Source organism: Pleurodeles waltl, chromosome 2_1 (assembly GCF_031143425.1).
Source record: "Pleurodeles waltl isolate 20211129_DDA chromosome 2_1, aPleWal1.hap1.20221129, whole genome shotgun sequence".
Classification (NCBI taxonomy): Eukaryota; Metazoa; Chordata; class Amphibia; order Caudata; family Salamandridae; genus Pleurodeles; species Pleurodeles waltl.
In genome coordinates, this window is record NC_090438.1 from 75,696,041 (window position 1) to 75,713,603 (window position 17,563).

A 17,563-nucleotide genomic window follows, 5' to 3' on the forward strand; every position below is an offset into this window, starting at 1 on the left:
AGTATAACATTTTAAAAGTTAATTTTTGTCAATATTTATCAAAATTGCAGCTTCTCCACAGAGTTGTATTTTTAATAAATATTAAAAACAGTTGTTGATTATTTTTTGGAGTTTATCTCAAACCTTAGTTAGCAAAAATAGTAGTCTAAATCTACTTTAGTTTTCTTCATAGAATCACGTACAGCTATGTGCAGTGAAGTTAACTTTTTAGAGATAGTCACTGAGGAACATGCCAGCACTAAATTCTTGCATGTATTGTATCACTTTGATGTACTAGGCACCCTACCTTGAGGTCTACAAGGCCCATTTAGGAGTGACGTCTTCAATATGTGGAGTGATTTCCTGTCATAAAAGATTTTAAAGCTGAAGCTGTCAGGCTACACATGCAGCCACATGTGTGCTGCAGTCCACAGGTGACATTTCCTTCGCATGCCATTGGTTTATTTTGCTGCACCATATACCATGATCCTACTGAAAAGTTGAATTTGCCAATTAGATATTTGCCACTTTGACTGTGCTTTAGGAGTCAGGAAACACACAATGGGGACTGGACAGCAGTGCAGAGTTACAAAACCAGCAGCATCAATACTCAAAACATGGGAATGACCACACAAACAGATACTTTCTCAAATCAATATTAAGCTGGAATGTAGAATATCCGGCCATGTGTGCTCTCAATCTACCATGAATTATCGCCATTCTGCCAGGACCAACTTAGATGCCAACAATACACAAGTAAATTGCTAACATTGTCCCATGACAGACATTAAACAAGGTACTGCGCCATTGTGCAATGGCAAACAATTACCACCATAATGCCTGAGACACCATTATGCAAATATGCAAAATATGCAGGTATTCCCACTGTTCCTGCGGGACCAATATACATGTTTTCATTATACCAGGATGTACTATAGTTGATCAGTATTCAGTTTTACTTATTTTCCTTTCTTATATAGTGAAGTACCACACTTATGCATTTTTTTATTGCTGATTTTTTATTAACTTTCATAATGGAATGATATTACGCAATTGATAGGATAGTATGAGATATCACACAATGGGGGTCATTCTGACCCCGGCCGGCGGCGGAAGCCGCCGGCCTGGCTGGGACCGCCAGAATACCGCTGCGCGGTCAAAAGACCGCTGCAGGTATTCTGGGTTTCCCGCTGGGCTGGCGGGCGACCGCCAGAAGGCCGCCTGCCAGCCCAGTGGGAAACACCCTTCCATGAGGATGCCGGCTCCGAATGGAGCCGGCGGAGTGGAAGCGGTGCGACGGGTGCAGTTGCACCCGTCGCGATTTTCGGTGTCTGCATGGCAGACACTGAAAATCTTGGTGGGGCCCTGTTACGGGGGCCCCTGCAGTGCCCATGCCATTGGCATGCCATTGGCATGGGCACTGCAGGGGCCCCACGACACCCCATACCGCCATCCTCTGCCTGGCGGCCAAAACCGCCAGGAACAGGATGGCGGTATGGGGGTCGGAATCCCCATGGCGGCGCAGCAAGCTGCGCCGCCATGGAGGATTCCCCAGGGCAGTGGAAAACCGGCGGTACACCGCCGGTTTTTCGTTTCTGACCGCGGCTGTACCGCCGCAGTCAGAATGCCCAAGGGAGCACCGCCAGCCTGTTGGCGGTGCTCCTGCGGTCGTTGGCCCTGGCGGATTTTACCGCCAGGGTCAGAATGACCCCCAATATGTCAGTTTACTGACATTAACTGTCAATTCATCAGTGCACACTATGTTATACAGATGTAGAGGGTGTATAAGTAGGGTAATAAATCATATGTGATCCTTTAAAGAAAGAAAGGCAGCCATTTCATAATCGTTCAGATTTGCTTTAAAATGACAAAGGTGGCTCTTTTGAGCTGGGTGATATAGGAATGAAGAATGTTGTTCTGTATTCAAAAAGAAAATAAGCTGAGGTAAAGGACAGGACTGGAGAGTGAGACAGGGAGACTGAAGAGTTTAATAACATTAAAAGGTACAGCTTGAGCTTTCCACAACTTTCTGAAGGCAACACCAAGTTTCAGGAGCTCACAGAAGCCCAAATTAATAAGACAGTGTTCCGTATGTAATTCTGAAAATATCTTGGGGCTGTCCTTGGAGCTTAGGGGCCAGATTTATTAAAGACTTGTGTTATCCTTGTGTTACGCAGGGTGTTGCAGGGAGAACGTAATGCTTATGTAAAATGTAGCGTGCCACTTAAGGCCACCTTTAATGGCCATGCATTGCTTAGTATATCTGGAGAAGCGCAAGATAGTGCAATTACTCTGCACTGGGAAGGCATTACATGTGTAGAACATGGGTGTTCCCACGCACCCACCTCTGCTTTTTGCGCATTCTCAGATTTACCAAGACGGTAAACTTGGGAATGAATCAACATGGTATGCGTTCCTGATAGAGGCACAACAAGGGGAAATATCTTTGTTTCTCCTCATTGTTTCTTCCTTATAAGTGTGCTAATTTTGCAGCACACTTAAAAAGAGGAAATGGCTCTAAAGATTGTTTTTGTGGAGGAAGGTGTCCCTTACCGCACAAAAGCAATCCTGCCTGTACCACTCGGCAAGGGTGCATGCATTGGCACTAGGCAGCACATAATGCACCAGTCCAGTAAGCGTAAACATGGTGCATCCCTGTCCTCTTCATTTGACGCAGTGCAGCAAGTTGTCTTGCTGCCTTGTGCTGTATCAAAAAATTATAAATCTGCTGTCCAGATTCTTGGGAATCCTTGCCACTTAACATGATGGGAAGGGTGGGTTTTTATAAAATGGTGGTTCTCCAGCGGTTCCTATGCACCCTACAAAACCACCCATTTGTTGTCCTGCCTCTATTCTTCCAGGACCTCCACACTTTGCTGACCTGCTTCGCCTGGGTATGCAAAACACCCATAGTCTTTTTTGCAAGTGCATGTTGCCAAAACTCATAGAAGGCCTGAGACTCTCAGACGTCCACCTTTAATAATGGGCATCCCAAATGGTATTGAAAGGGGGCAGGTGGTTTAGAGACCAACAAGACTCCTCTTGTCATCTAGACCTGACTACCCTACAGAGACCTGGGTCAGTGAATCTATTGCATGGGGGCTTCTACCTGCGCTCACTTCCCCAGGTCACTAGGCTTCCTTCCAATAGCTGGTGTGCAGCACTCATCAACATTTAATAGGCTGAGAAACTCATCGCACATATGCCCTTATAGGCAGGGAAGTGGTTGAAATGAGTTGCATGCCTACAGGGATTCTACCAGTAGGACCTTATGGGCTACCCCCATCTGGGAGATGTATGGGACCATGATCATAGCCATACATATTTACAGTTCACAGCGGAGTTTGAATTCCACAATCCCAAATTCTTCAGGACCTCCAGCTGCATCAAACCCTAGACATGTACTGCGACAATCTACAAGATGTACAAGGCTACAATATCCTAGAGAAAAAAAATGACTGTTGAGGCTTTAGGCAACAAGGGCATATCAAGACTATGGCCCTCATATAGAACAACGCTGGATGCCCCGGCGATAACTGTGCAGACGGTCAATGGAAGACCGCCAGTGGCAGCGGCAGGCATCCTGCCATATTATGATACCTGGAGCCTCACCACCATCAACGGCCGCCATGCGCCATGCTGGCAGTCGGTGGCACGGGTGGATGCTGCTCCACCCTCACTGCCACATCAGTCCAGACACCGCCATGCCTTTAATGATGCAGTCATAGGTGTGGCAGTGTATGGAGACATGGTGATGCCGGCAGAGCAGCATCCTAGGAGCTCGGCCCTCCCGGAGCAGCGCTAGGGAACAGGTAAGTGCAGCTCAAGATGGAAGGGGGGAGGGAGGTGTGTGTTGAATGAGTAAGTGCGTGCATTGGGGTGTGCGTGTGTGTCTGTGTGTATGAATGTGTGTGTGTATGTCTATGTATGCATGCATGTGTATTTGGAAGTTGGGTGGGGCCTAAACGGAGGTGGAGGGGTGGGGGTTGGGTTTGGGGAAGGCTTACAGGGGGATCGGGGGTGGAGTGATAGGGTGGAGGATTACGGGGTTTGGGGGTGGGGGATGTCTGGGGATTTGGGGGGTATTTGGGGGTTGTGGCAGTGGGGGGGGGGCTAGTGTGTCACATACTGGTGACAGGAATAAGTATTCCTGTCACCAGTATGCTTTCCGCCAGGGATTACCTGGTGAGGTATCCCGCCCGGAAATTCCTGGTGGAGATGGGATCATTATCCCACCGGCGTTCCAGGCTCCACCGCTGGGTCGAAAGTGGCTACCGTCAGCACGGTGGTCGATTCAGGTCTGGCAATGGTTAGTAGTGAACTGGCTGCATTGCTGCCAGTTCACTACTGTTATCTTTATATGGTGGTCTGGACAGCCATGCCGTTGGTGGTAATTACCACTACCGACGGCCGTGTAGTCATTACCGCCATGTTCTAAATGAGGGCCAATGTCAGCCCCTTTTGGCTGCCCTGTTGAAGGTAGGCGGGAGGCCTGGGAAAGAGAACTTGAAAAGATGGATGACGATGAACAGCAGGAGGCCCAGATGACGGCCAGGACACAGGCTGTCCCCTAGTAACTGATCCAATGTATTTATTTTCATAGTGACTACTATAGTCCCAACAGACTGGTGAAAATGGAGAGGGCTGCAATCAAGAGTGTGTAAGGTGGTATGCCCCAGAAGGGTCACTATAACATAGGATCTGGTCCTGCCCGGCTACAGAACTTTACTGGTGGAAGTCTGCAACTCCCTTGCTGAGATTTCTCAGTTCCACATGGTCCTGCATACCAAGGTTGTCGTACAAGGGATGCTGAAGGACTGGTTAGAGACAAGGGCTCAACAAACTTGGGTAGATGGGGGCTTTCTTGTAGCCATGTGGGACACTGCCAGATATTGGTAGCAGGGGAGCCTCTATCACTGCAGGAATAGGTGAGGGGTATGAACTTTTGTGCAAGGGCCGAAATGTTGGTTTACCAATGGAGGGGCTGCAAACATCAATTTGATAAGGTGTGGGGTTGTGGATTTCACAAGAGAACATGAGATAGAGACTCTGACCACATTCCGTCATGTATGTTCGTTTACACAATCTTTAGGTTCTACATTCTCTGAATGCTCAGAAATTTGGACAGTCTGCTGTGTTTGATCCCATAGCTCAGGGTTCGTTTTTTGCATTGTGCTCACATCCTTCTCTAAAACAACGAAAATTAGTTTCAAAAAATCGAATATTCTATAGTATGTAGGAAACAGCGCAGAAGAAAAGATTTAGAACGAAATGGGAGAGCACCATGGGAATTAAATAATCAGGCAAGATGTGGGGGAACACATATAAAGATTTCTAATGGGTCATTAGATATACAAATGATGATGACTGGTTTCAAGATACTTCGCCACTGACAATTTGACCCCAGAGAATGTGCAAAATGTTCAAGCCCTCATGTGGACTATTCCCTAGAAATAATAGAGACAGATGAATTGTTTATCAACATGTGGTGGACATGTCAGAGAGTGTACTCATTTTTATTCCAGGTTTTGGGCTGGATTAAGGATGTCACAGGGATGACTCTTTTACAGGATCAATTCTTAATAAGTTTAAAATTCCCACTGTAGATACGGAGGGCAGAAGACTTTCTGGAAGGATCTAAACCAGTGGTTCCCAAACTTTTGACTTCTGTGGATCCCTTTTGACTTTATCATTACTGGAACCTGGGGACTCCCACTGAATCATTATTGGAATCCAGGGATCCCCCACAAAGTCATTACTTAAAGCTGGGGACCTAATCTGTTAAGATTATTCAATTTTCTAAGCAGTTGCAGACCCTCTGAGAAGGCTTTGCAGACCCCCAGAGGACCCCTGACCACAGGTTGGGAACCACTGATCTACACCTTTGGAGCAAAAAGATTGACCATAAAACATAGGTGAAAGAGCAGGTAACAGAAGAGAAAAAAAATTGAATGGGGGTACAGAGAAAGGGGTAAAGGAAGAGCAATGTAAGCAGGAAATGGACAAGTAGGAGAACAACAACAAATCACATGGAAATTGAGCTTTACCTAGGGAGGTATCTGAGTTCTGTATCAGCAATTTTGGTTTATATGCTAGCAATAATTTGTGATATACTGAAAACTCATATGACAATAGCTCTGCTACATCCTACTATTATATTTACACCTGATTTAAAGTCCAATCCTAACTCCGGCCAGAACCACTTCTCACTTATCAAGTCATTTACTATTAGGAGTCCAGTCAATGCTGGAGAAAGACAATGGAAATTTAAAGACAGGGATAAGTTGTGAAGGTTCATTAGTAAACGTGCTTGACATACAAAGGCTATATGGACATATGGACAATGAGATATTGAAATTAATGAAGCAATATGCAGTTAAATTACTGTGGGACAATACATATAGTTGTAGGCTATTGTGTGCCTTACATACTGAGTAGGGAGTAATATTGATACTGGCATGCTAGAGCCCCTCAGCTATTTGATGATAGCCAATTTCACTTGAAGGATAGCTCTATTCCCTGAGGTCTGACTCTGTTTAATGGGTAAGGAACACTCTGTACTTGTCCTTGTCCTTGAACTGTGGGTTAAAGCCCTAGGATCAGGAAAACATAAATAACATCCAAATCAGTCCTCATATTGTACACCTCGTAGACCTTTAGTATGATAAGCAGGCTTGTTACAACGTAAGAGATTGTATATTGAGCATCACTCTGGCATCTTTGAGCATCACTCTTTACAGACTGCCACAGTTAATATGCTAATATTTGCATCACCGTGAACCAACATTTTTTTTGCAAACTTATGCAGTTTAGTTGTTAAAATCTAACAATATTCAAGCAAAAATGTTATATATTAGAAATGTTCACTAGTACATTTTAACATCACACTGGCTTCAATGCTCAAGAAACCTTATATTCTGGCGTACAGATGCTGATGGTTTATTGTTATTCCTGAGAGCCTTAGGGTGGTCTTCCACCAAACATTTTGCCTACCTCCTCCACTTTTCTGACCTCATTGTTGCTGTCCTTTGGACTCTGTGCACTTTACTCCTGGTAGCCAGTGCTGAAGTGAGTGTCCTCTCTCCCCTTAACATGGTAACATTGCTCTATCCGCAATTGGAATATTTAATGTACGTATAAACCCCTAGTAAATTGCACTACATGTTCCAAGGGCCTGTAAACTAAATTATACTTGTGGGCCAGCAGCACCGATTGTGCGACCTACTTAAGTAGCCATTTAAACATGTCTCAGGTCTGCCACTGCCGAGCCTGTGTGTGCAGTTTTACACTGCTATGTCGACCTAGCAAAATCACCCTTTTGCCAATCCCAAACCTTCCCTTTTTATATATATAACACACCCACTAAGGTAGGCCCTGGACAACCCACGAGCAGGATGCAATGTATTTAAAAGGCAGGGCCTGTACTTTTTGTTTTAAATGTCCTTGCAGGGAAAAACTCCAAAAGTCATTTTTACTACAGCAAGGCCTATCTCTCCCATTAGATAACATTGGGATTACCTTATTACATGTTATAAGTGTGATTTGCAATCTGGAAGAGATAAACATTTGAAATGGTGTCTCTCGAATCACAATTTAAAATCAAAATTTATGAAGAAGCCCAATTTTATATTGTCATTCTGAAAATGCCACTTTTAGGCGGTTGCCATTTTCTTACTTATCCATTTGGTGCCTTTTGCCTGTCTGTGATTACTTGTCTGCTGTGGGTGACAACTGGGTTTTGTGTATTCCTCCTAGACAGTCACACACAACGGGAGCTTAATTGCGACTTGCGGTGAGACTCCCAACATCTACGACCTGCTTCGGTCGATGTACGGTGTATACAGGACCATAGCAAGGACCAAGGACTGGCAGTCATCCTTGCAAAAAAAATTCAGCCTGTGTCAGACCGTGCAAAGATATTAAAGTGCTAGGTACCCAGTAATATTTTCTCATTGGAGTCTTGGAAGTATGGTGACAAGACCACTCTTTTCTCGATGACTTGTTATCAATCTATCACTTTGAAAAGAAAGAACAACACTACTTACCCTTCATCATTTTACTCCTTAGATATAATGGTTTATCTCTAAGAATAGCTTCAAAAAAGTCCTAAATTTGGATATAACTTGTGTTGGCTGAATCATCTGCAGAATACCGTGATTAGGTGTGACTTGATGGGCCGTAATCGGCCATCATGGCAGGATGGAAGGGAGGACCTGACATCAGCCTCACTTACACCTGAGTAGTCTGCGTCCTGTCCCCACACAAAGGGCTGCATAACCACCTGTAGTGGGTCTGTAGCCTAGGCAGGAAGGGCAGGGCCTCTGCACACTTCAAAGGTCTGTCTTTGAAACCTCCCCCAGTTCCAAGGCCCAACTGGGTATAAGTACTGGACCTCTGACACAACCAAATCAGTAAATTTCTGGACCTGCAGATACTCAGCCAGGAAAAAGGACTGCTGTGCTGCTGAAGGACTGCTTCTCTGCTGAACTGCTGCTTTGCTGGACTCCTGCCCTGCTGTTCTGCCCTGCTACCTGCTGTTCCCTTTCTTGGATCAGAAGTACTGGACCTGAATCACTTGAACTCAAAGTGACTCTAAGGGCTAGCTGACTGGCCTCCTGATCCAAAGTCCCAGGGACATAAAAGACTTCCAACCACCCTACTCCTTCATGTGGACTCTGCCAACTGTGAATCTGCTCCGCCAAGTGATGTCCCCCTGAAACTTGGACCATTGGAAGGGAACCTAAGGTGTTTGCCCCAGAGGAACCAACCCATCCTCTGCTGCGATAGCAGAATCAACACACCGCTGCTGTTTTGTGGAACAAAGCCGGTGAATCACATTTGAAACCGCCATTGCAATACTTTTCCCAGCACAAAGTCCTCACAACCATATCAATGGAGTCCTGACATCGATGCCAAAAGTCTGCATCGCAGCTTCTGCGCTCATTGGAACTGATGCATCCTCTTGACTGAACAACGCATCCTCAACCCTGGTCTTTGTTTCACTTACCTAATAAATACTTGCCATTTCATTGTAATGGGATGCATGGTAAAGGCAATGTGTGGTACATGCATTTCATGGTATAGGATGTGTGGTAAAGGCATATGTTGCAATTTCATACCACCCAATTGCTGTTTAGAAGTAAATGGTTGTGGGCCCATACTACCAATAGGACACAGTATCCTGGTCTACATCACAACACACCTCTAACTGGGTGCGCCAGCTGTAGACTAAAACAGTGTACTATATTACAGTGAATGCAATATTCCCACCGTCAGCATAAACTCTCACCTCTACTGGGGGCAAGAGTTTTAAAAGAATAAAAAGACCCCACCTCAGAGACATATGTGGTGGGAGACCACATCTCCCTACATGGAGGACGCCTGGAAGATCAGTAGGACTCCATCCCTCTACCCCCCCTCCCAAGGGGCTCTCACGGACAAGTACTGACTGCACACCCCCTCTATGTGGTCCTGTGGCAATGCTCCTCCTGATTGTCTCTTTGAGTTTGTGCCCATGTGTGTGCTACAACACGGGCACAAGGCACAATGGACCGCAACCTATACAAATGAAACACACTTGAAATTCTGACGGCAAACTTTTAATGTTGGCACAACCTACGTAATGGACTATGTAAGTGTCTGTGGCCCCTTCTGTAACGCCAAAGTGCCCCAAGGTGCTAAAATCAGGCTCACTGTCCCAGCTGCGTTCTGGGTCACTTTCTGTAATCCCTCCCTCTGCAAAGATGCTTGTAAAAGCAGGGCTTCCTTTGCTACACAGTTCAAATGTTCATGTCTGCATTGGGTCGAAACAGATCATCGTGCCCTAGTCGTAAAACAGCATTTAAATAATGTGCTGTGTGTTTATCTCTTCTCACTGATTGCACTATTAATTGCCTATTTATTGCCTCATTTAATCTTGAAATTTGGGTCATAGTTATTTCCCTGAATTCGTTAAGTCGTTTTTAATTTACTATTGATTCTACATGCACCGATAATTGTAACGAATAATTTATAGCTAAGCCCATGATGAGACATCAACACCAGCGTTAAATGCCACAAATTTACATACGTTACTGATTGATGCTACTAACGTTCAGGTAACTGTGTATCAAAAGGACTTGCTGTGCCATGCATCAGAGGTTCATTTTGAACAAATCTCTCTTGTTCTTAACTGTTGCATAAAGAGCTCTTGTTGAAATGAGAGCATCATTGATGCATGGGCTTTGTACAAACAGATCACGTACTGTGTGTGGGTCCCATCGCATGTATAATAAACAGGTGGGGATTTATCTGGCCCTACACTCTAGCCAGGCACAACAGTCTTTTTCAATTGGATTTAAATTGGGTGTTTACTTCCATCCTGTCAAATTTAAGCATCCAGGGACTATGCATCTTTCTACTTTAATTTCTATTCAATGGACAATATTTGCAATGTAGATTGGCTTGTTTTGGGTAGATTAGCAAAAGTTGGAACAGTTCCCTAAACAGGAAGTCAGGGTTGAACGACCAGAATTAATTAGGTGCATCAAACGCAAGGCTGGTCCCAGAAAATGAAACAATAAGGAAAAAGAAAAGCACATGCCAAACTGTACAGTTTTGGGGACAGAGAATTCAGGAGACGTGCATCGTCGCGCCCATATGGACATGGCATGTAATCTACCCTGGATCTGGAAAATGGAAACATCTGAATTTGGACTGTGAGTCATTAATTGAACTACGCCAATAGCCAAGTCACATCCGGCAACCAGTTGACGCGCTGTGAAACCCCTTTTGATGATCATCAGACATTTAAGCCTCACCTGCCAATGATGGGTACCTGGCATTAAAAAAGTTGTAATTGTATGGAGCAGCTCTCAGTAAAGTTTGATACAAGCAAAACTAGGAAGCAGATCTCCATACTTCAAGGCAACATATCTAAATATGTAAAAAAAGTATCTTCAGAAGCTGAAGAAAGCACAAAAGGGTACCATATACTGTACACACTGTCAGGAAAATGTGCCCAGTTGGCTTACCTGCCATTTGACTACCACAGTAAAAACTACTACTATATCGTATGTTGTTGGCAAGGCATAATTCACCATCCGTGAACCTACAAGACTAATACAATTTCATCTATTTGGATCCGCTTCAACAATTGAATTTAATTTAGCTATCAATCCTTAAAGATGTCTAGGACACAGATATCTACCTATCTATTGGATATATTGATAGCTTAATTAAATTATATATATATATATATATATATATATATATATATATATATATATATATATATATTCACGACCCCTAGCATGTCCTCTGCGACCCCTGGCACTTCCTTTGCCATCATCTCTGGCCTCTGAGGTGACAAAACCAGTGCCAAGAACACAAGGGTGACTTTGGGCTCCTTATTGTCTGTGCATTTGTCGTAATACTAAAAGTTAATAATATAATGTAATATTCAATTATTCACTATTAGTGTAGTAACAAATAGAGCACAATTACCTGGAATGAACCTTTGATGGCAGCAAAGGTAAGTAAAAAATGCACCTATATGTATGTTGTTTGTGTGCTTATAGGTGAGAGTATATTTATGTCAGCGACAGTGTGTGTAAGTGAGTGAATTTAAATCAGTGTGAGAATTTGGTGTTATGATTGCAAATATTTCTTGCTTGTATAGTAAGGGTAATTCTTGTGTTATAAAGACAGCCTGTGGTTTGAAGAATGGTGCTGGAATACCTGAGGGAATTTGTTGCCTGACAAACCCCTGTGACAAAATACAGATGGCACATTGGAGGTAATTCTTGGAATAAAGAGCACCCACTGTAAAATATTGTTAGTGGCATACTAGAAGTAATGCTGGTCATGTGCATTGGGGGTATTTCTTGCCACAAATGAGGACAGTCTGGCATATGGGAGAAAAGCAACTAGGCCAAATGCTAGCTGGCCATGACAAACTAAGGTAATTTTTGACAAAATATGATATATTGATGGCATAAATGGAAACATTCTGGCACTGGAATTTGGGGGGCTCGCCTGGCATATGATGAATCCATTGCAAAATGCTGTCCCTGGTATAATGGAGCCAATTTCAAAGCTCAAAGCAACATAGGTTGAATCTCAAATAGATGTTTGTTATGGCATCATGCTTAAGGTCATATGACGAGTTCTTTGAAAATAAAATCAGGATCAAGGATCATATGACTTCACGTCCTGTGATCTCATTAGGGCCAAATGGCATGTGATGTTACTTCTGCTACACCTGGCATTTTGATGAATTGATGCCCATGGTTCCTCAAGCACCACACATGCCACCATGTAGCCATCCCATATTACCTTTTCCCACAAGCTCCAATAGCACAAGGTAGCTGTAGGAACATAGATTTGGGCCACTGCCTGGCCTTCTTGCCATTGCATGCTTTTCAACTTTTGTGTGTCCTCTCCGCTATTGCCTAGCAGCACTTCACAGTTTCCCAAATTCAGATCTTTTCAGGCCCCTAAGACACAAGGTGGGACTTTCCGCAGTAGCAAGCACCCTACTGAGCTGAAACTCAGGGTTGAAAGGCTGCTACATACTCACAGGGAACCCAATGCAGAAGTTCCAAAGGAGTGTGAGCACTCCAGATCCCAGCAAACGAACCCTTTAATGAAGAACACTTCAAAAGTGTTGATTAAAGGTGCTACAAAAATTAAACATTTCTATGATACAAATATGCCACAGAATTTTTCTGCACACACCTTCATAAGGTTGTTTACAAAAGTATGAAACACTATTCTTATCAGCAATTAGAAAACATTGTCATCAGATTTGGAAAACGTTTAAACTATTTACTCCAGTAATATTGTGTTGTGACCACATCAATTGAGATTGTGTGAATCAGCTGTAAATTCAGCAAAACATACTTAAACAAGCAATGGCATAGCCAATAGGTCTGGCCTTAGGGACCTTACAAGTGCTTAGCCATGCAGCACATTATCCTGGGCGCTGTGCCCCCAGGAATCTAAATTTACTCTTGAGAACAATGCAGCTTGTTTTTTTTTTACTTCATATGTGTTGTATCGTAGTGGTGTTCGTTTAGATTCTATGAGTGCTTAGCAACCTATGGAATGTGGAATAGAATGTGAGGCGGACTCAGTTGGTTGCTGTGATCTGCCAGGGTTGGATGTATACATCTGGACTGGAATAAAGAAGATATATTAAAGAAATTCTACGTGTTGGCTCCTTTAGGGGGGGAGATATGTTGTATTGTAGTGGTGTTCGTTTAGATTCTATGAGTGCTTAGCAACCTGTGGAATGTGGAATAGAATGTGAGGCGGACTCAGTTGGTTGCTGTGATCTGCCAGGGTTGGATGTATACATCTGGACTGGAATAAAGAAGATATATTTAAGGAATACTACGTTGTTGGCTCCTTTAGTGGCGACGAGGATGGGATGTCATGTATAAGGATCAACCCTGACAAAGCATTTGGTTTTGAAGGATGTCGTGGTTTTTTTCCTTCTGCTTATTTTGCTGAACGTGTTCAGTGAGCTTTTGGATTTTTTTTTAATGCTACTTAATGGAATATTCATGGCATGGAATTGGGTTTCGACAGTGCAAAGTCCTGAAATGATTGGAGGCAGTGGACAAGCTTGGTGAGGAGCGGAAGGAGCTGTTTGGGCGGCCGTTGTGAGGAAAGCAGAGGAGATTGTGACGGAGATTGTTGACACTATCCATATGTGATTGACGCGATATTTTCTGAAAACGCGTTGTGTGGAAATGTATTCATTTTAACCTTTAAGCTCGCGCGTTTAAGCCTGCGCGTTTGCCGTTACAGAGCTCACGCGCATTGGCAGTTAACGAGTCGTGCGTCTTTCGCGTATCTCTTACCTCGCGTGTTGACTCATCGGGTCCGCGTGGGAAGTGCAGATCGGTGAGGCTGTCGTCACAACGCTGCGTGGGGGAACAATCAAGGGAAACCGCCCATAGAAACAGACCTATTGGTTTGTTTTCTTACAAAGACATGGATTGGTTGTTCTAAGTGGAAGAGCACTGTTTTTTTTTTTTGCGATACGGTTTAAAATTATTTTATGCTGATCGCGCATTGAACTACAAGACTTGGGTGTTTTTGAACATTTATTTGATTACAGTTTCATGTGGATTTATCGAGAGACAACGGTGACTACATTTTTTATGTTAGTTTGTTGTTTTGTGTATACTTGGTTAAGTCATTAAATTCATCACTTTACATTACATACTTCATAATATAATATACTGTATAAGTATGAAACATGCAGTCTATTGCACCTCCACCTGTATTTTTAGGTGCTCCTGGTGAACCAAGCATGTCATGGGAGGATTGGAGGAAGACTTTTAAAACTTATTTGGAGGCATTAGGAGGGGCGATTTTCACTGATAAGAGGAAGCTTGCTTTATTAAAACACAACTTGGGGGTGGAAGGTAGGAACATTTTGAAAACATTACCTTCTGCAAGTTTATCAACTGGAGAAGGTAGGGGTTCAGATGAGGATGAGAATAGTGATGTTGATGATGTGTAAACTAGGGCATTGGAAGCTTTAGAAGAACATTTTGGTAGGAAATTGAACATTGTTGTTGAGCGACATCATTTTTTTTCCAGAACTCAAGCTGCGCATGAATCTGTGGATCAGTTCGTAAGTGCATTGCGCACATTAGCGAATACATGTAAATTCAGAGATTTACATGAGGAAATCATTAGAGATAAATTGATTAATCGTACAAAGTGTTCAAAGATTCAGGAAAAGTTATTACATTTGAAGAATCCATCTTTGGATGAGACAATAAGGGTTGCAAAACGGGTAGAGAGTACATCGAAGTATGTAAGAGAATTGAATATGAAAGATGATGGGGATGCATTAATACACGCTGTGAATTTTGTTAAAATTTCTAGAAATCTGAATAAGTTGGATGGAAAAAAAAGATGTTATAAATGTGGAAGCACAAGACATTTAGCTTCTTCAACAACTTGTCCTGCAAAAGATGTCAAGTGTTTCTCAAGCGACAAGAAGGGGCATTTTTCAAAGATGTGCAATCAAAAGAAAGGGTTAGCCAAAAAAAGAAGTGTGAATTATCTATATGATAGTACACGAACAAAATGTGAACATGGAAGTTCTAGCAGTGGTGAGGAGTTAAAAGAATTGTTGTGTAGATAGTCAGTGCTATAGTGTCTTAATTTTGTTGTTATTGTAAGGGGGGAGAAACCCCACCAACAAGCAAGAGCCTCTCTCTCTACAGCCGAGTACGTTACCTCAGCTCCCTTCAGCGTACGTGAAGCAAAAACTATCACACGCTCTTTCCCATCATACACTTGTTTCAACACAGCACCTAGTCCATACATGCTAGCATCAGTTGCTACAATCGTGTGGTAATGTGACACAAATGGATTTAATTCAACAGCATCCACAATGTTTTTTTTCAATTTGGCAAATGCTTGCTGACAATCCTCAGACCACACATACCTTTGATTTTTTTTCATCAACATCCTCAAAGGTTGTGCAATATCGGCAAAGTTCCTTACAAACTTGGCATAGTATTCAGCCAGATCAAGGAATGACCTTAGTTGATCTTTATTTGTCGGCCTAGGTGCTCTTTCAATTGCTTCCATTAAGCTGACCTTAGGCTTAACACCTTTTCCAGAAATCGTATGTCCTAAATATTCCACGCTCTGACGTGCAAATTTACATTTGTCAGGTTCGACTGTTAAACCAGCATCCTCTAAAACACGACATACCTTGTTCATGACGCGATCATGCTCATACAAATTTTCTGCCCAAACTCCATATTTATATTTTGATGCTGGACTAGTCTAACGTCACAATATTGGAGTTAAAGTAATTTTTGGGATGCGTTAATTCACCTTGCGTCAATGAGATGCAAGGTAGGCGTTCCCATCCAAAAAATGACTCTAAGCCCCTTATTTATCCTCCTGTGCAAAACTGGTGCACGGGAGGGAGGCGTGCCTAAATAATGGCGCTTAGCCTGCTTATCGCCATTATTTAACGCCTGGGTCTGGTCAGTAGGGGACCTGTGGACCCATTTCAATGGTCAAACACCATGGAAAGAACCCACAGGTGCCCTCCCCAATTCCCCAGGAACACCCCCACCCACACCAGAGGGACACCAGAGGATGGGGACCCTGTCCCATATAAGTATAGGTAAGTAGAGGTAAGTATTTACATTTTTTTAAAGTGCCATTGGGGTCACTATCCACCAAAGAAAATAACAAATTTCAAAAGGCACATGAAGGAACCATTGAAAAGTGATGGACGTTTTGAAAGCTTCCAGAGTGAATTCAGTGTGTCTTGAAGACGGTGCATGCGTGCATCTAGGCTTGACCTAAAAACAATAGGAAAAACAATACAAAAAACAAACAACATGCAACTCTATCTAGATACCAGTTTTGCAGCTTAAATGTCACATATTAAGAGCTACCCTGCAGAATGGCAGCATTGAGTCTGTGGCACCGTCAGTGCTGGGCTCAAGAATGACTTGGATGCCAGATTTGGATTGTAAACTGATGAGAGAACATGTCCACCCAACTCTCTGTTATTAGCATGGTCACCTCATCCGATGATGCATGTGATTGTTAGGTGTGTGCATGTGTAAACAGTAGCGCTTCAGAAGAGGCATTTGTTAACTGAATCTCCTAATGGACATACCAATCCTCAAAAAGACATATGTGAGGCATGATATTCCAAACAGGGCAAACAATTGAGAATAATACTATCAGTCTTAAAGTCTTTCAGAAGCTTTGTGGCGGATGCTGGTCAAATGATGCCAGCTGCAACAGGATATCATTGCTTGAGTTTATTCATTAAACTGTCTGGTGGGTGACAACTTCAGACTGATGTGGACGGGTACAGGATACTGAGATTGTATTCAGGTGGCCACAGAAATTCCAGGCGTTCGATACAGTTTGCCGTTGTCTATAGTAAAAAGTGATTATTGTTCAAACAGATGAGAAGTACCAAGAGAAATGTTGAATTATGCAACATTGGCCGAGGTGATTACTGTCCAAAGGATGCCTTCGGGCCACCGCAGAGTCCAGTTCCTTTCATCAGATTAGCACTTGTTAAGGTCATGTTCACAGTTGGGCCTCATGTTGCTGAGATAATAGATATTTGTATCTACCAAATACAATGGTACACATTTTATAGAACTAAGAAGGATTCAAAGGCTGTGTGGATCAGCTCGGATTCGGAATTGTGACCATAATGTCAAGCACAGATCCCTGGAGTGGATGCATTTATTCCCTCGGCTACCAATACGGATGCCTCTGCCAAGTCACACATGCAATACATTCAATATGGATCACAGTCAAGCTGTGCAGGAGACCACATAAGGACACCAGTGGTGGAAGCAGGTTTAACGTTGATGGACTTCTCTGAGGTTGAGACACGGTAGGTGGTGATGATAATGATGCACTTCTTAGTCTAAGTGGCAGGATGATGTTGTCATCAGTTCAGTCATTCATGCACGAAATGTATGTCTAGATTTACTCTACATTAGAAATATTTTCAGTTTGTTAGGAGACACCCAGTATTGTGAAGTCATAGTTGAGATGTAATAACTGTACCTCTTAAAAACTG

At 43.1% G+C, this 17,563-nt stretch overlaps 1 protein-coding gene across 1 annotated transcript in view; it reads right to left on the bottom strand.

The window, feature by feature from the left end:
* Positions 1-17,563, bottom strand: part of LOC138261357 (G-protein coupled receptor 83-like) — a 769,995-nt gene that overhangs the window by 400,533 nt on the left and 351,899 nt on the right. The window lies entirely within an intron of this gene.